The 2,503-nt window shown below is 32.0% G+C and overlaps 1 protein-coding gene across 1 annotated transcript in view; it reads left to right on the top strand.

The window, feature by feature from the left end:
* The window catches only part of LOC117173263 (4-coumarate--CoA ligase 1-like), a 36,076-nt gene that overhangs the window by 224 nt on the left and 33,349 nt on the right, over positions 1 to 2,503 (top strand). The gene's annotated exons all lie outside the window — the stretch shown is intronic.

A 2,503-nucleotide genomic window follows, 5' to 3' on the forward strand; every position in this document is an offset into this window, starting at 1 on the left:
CAAATTTCATTTTGGTAGACGATAATTTCATATTTTTCAATAAAAAACGTTTTGAATGCATGCTTTTTGTACTTTTATTTCTGGTTATTAAAATTTTTTTCATATGCTTAAATACCTTAAATTCTGATAGGATATTAAGAGTTCGTGTAATAATAAAAATATCACTTTTGCTCAAATTCCTTTAATTTTGTGGAAATAATGCGCGCACCTGTTGGGTCTCGCGCTTTGCGTTCGATAATGCTCTGTCATCGTCATTTTCCACAATTTTTAAATAAGACTTAAAATTAAAGGTCAAACCATCGACTACTAGAATTTAGTGATTGTGAATTCTCTTTTGTTAAAGTTCTTTAGAATTTACCGAACACATTCTCATCACGCGTCTTGTCAGAACAAAAAGGTTGAAAGTAAATTTTCAAATCTAATTTAAAAAAAAATTGCTACTAAACATTTTATTGCAATTTGTGTCTATGTCAAAACATTTTTTTTTACATTATCATCATTAATGATTGCGAAGCTATTAGAATTGACCGAACATTGAAACCACAATTTTTCGCTGCTACACGTTTTGAAACCCCCTAAATCCGAAAATCAAGTTTTTACGGTGTCGCTGTCACAATTCTTCATCGATTTTTAATTTTTTTTTAAATGTAGCATTAAATTTTCGAGAAATCTGTCGAAGCCGATTTTTGAATTTTTGTTCGTTTACATTTTTACAGACCCGGTAAAAAGAGAAGAATAGAGAAAGATCAATATTTTCAGATTTAAATGAAAGAGTGAGCATTATTTAATTTTTTTGAATGTGCTAATTTTGCATCGGGAGAAATGCCCAAGAAAAGGATAGGCTTATCTCCGAAACCAATTGTTTTCTATTTCCTTAACGATTAACACTTGTGTTGTATTCCATGCAGGCGAACATATTTTCCACCTTTTTAATACCTCTTAATCCGATTAGTAGACACACCTCTCATGGTTTTAAAAAATTCCATACTTACACGCTGTATTTTCGAATAATTTAATTCCTTCTAATCTTTCCACAAAATATGTGCACATGCATAGTTTCTATTCGGTTTTGTGGAATATAAGTTTGGAAATTTTGATTTTTTTGTCTCCCTGGCGGACCGAATGGAGCCTCTGCAAAGTACCCGTAAAGACCCCATTGGGTCCCCATTCGGTTCCTTTTTTAAAAACTAAAAAAAAAAAACAGCAAGATCAATTTTTAAACTGTTTCCACTTCGCGATCCAGAAAAAGTTCTTAAAGTTACCGATGGAACGCTTATTAACTGCTACTAAAAGAAGATGTAATTGAAGGCGCCTTCGGCCCATATAAATGACAGGTATTTTTTTTTTTTTAAGTTTGTAACGCTGCAAGAAAAAGTATTGCGATTACTCCGTGAGTTTCTAATGCACATTTTAACGTAGAATCCGAATTTCAACAATTTAAAAGTTGATTTTGCTGTTTTTTTTTAGTTTTTTTAGAAAGGAATTGAATGGGGACCCAATGGGGTCTTTACGGGTACTTTCCCTTCGGTCCGCCAGGGGCTGCCATAACGGTGAAGTAATTTTAATTATAATATTTTATATTATTTAAACAAAGTATAGATTCATTACTATAATAAATAATAATAAATTTATCTAATAATGTTGGGTAAGGTCAACAAAATTTATTTATCTCTAAACAGAATTGTAAAAATAATCTTTGATAATACTAAAAATTATTTTATTAACATATTTATTTTATATTTATAACTGATCGATTCATTGGACTAGGTTTTGCGCCTTTAAAGTTACATTCTCTTTTTTTCTATTCTTTCTTTTGCATTACTTCATTTTTTAATTTCTCTGAATACCCTTCCTTGAAATTTTTCTAAGCTGAATAAAAAGAATAGATTTTGATTTTTTTTCTACTCTTTGGTGGAACTTTCGATCGAGGAAAATTCGCGTAAAAATGGAAATTCAGTTTCTGAATTCTTCTCTTCTTACCGGGATTTGATGCAACAGGGTCGGTGAAGGAAAAAAAATTGTGGTACGTCACGTTATTTGTTATAAACAAATATTTGCAACAAACAGCCAGTATATCCCTGACGGACCGACAAAACCGAAAGGAGGCTCTACAAAGTACCCTTAAAGACCCCACTGTGTCCCCCTTCGGTTCCTTCTTAAAAATCTCGAAAAAAAAACAGCAAGATCAACTTTTAAATTGTTGAAATTCGGATTCTACGTTAAAATTTGCATCAGAAACTCACGGAGTAATTGCAATACTTTTTTTCGGATTTAAGAAATTTAAAAAATAAAATATCTGTAATTTACATGGGCTGAAGGCGGCTTCATGTGCATCTTCTTTTAGTAGTAGTTAATAAGCGTTCCGTCGGTGACTTCAAGAATTTTGTTGTAACGATCGCAGAAATTTGCATTCCATCCGCTAGGAACAGCACCGTCGCTTCCATAGAATGCGCGGTTTCGATTCGAAATTATAAAATATTCGTGCGAAAAGTAAAAAGATTGG

The sequence above is a fragment of the Belonocnema kinseyi genome, chromosome 5 (genome assembly GCF_010883055.1).
Source record: "Belonocnema kinseyi isolate 2016_QV_RU_SX_M_011 chromosome 5, B_treatae_v1, whole genome shotgun sequence".
In the NCBI taxonomy this organism is placed as follows: domain Eukaryota; kingdom Metazoa; phylum Arthropoda; class Insecta; order Hymenoptera; family Cynipidae; genus Belonocnema; species Belonocnema kinseyi.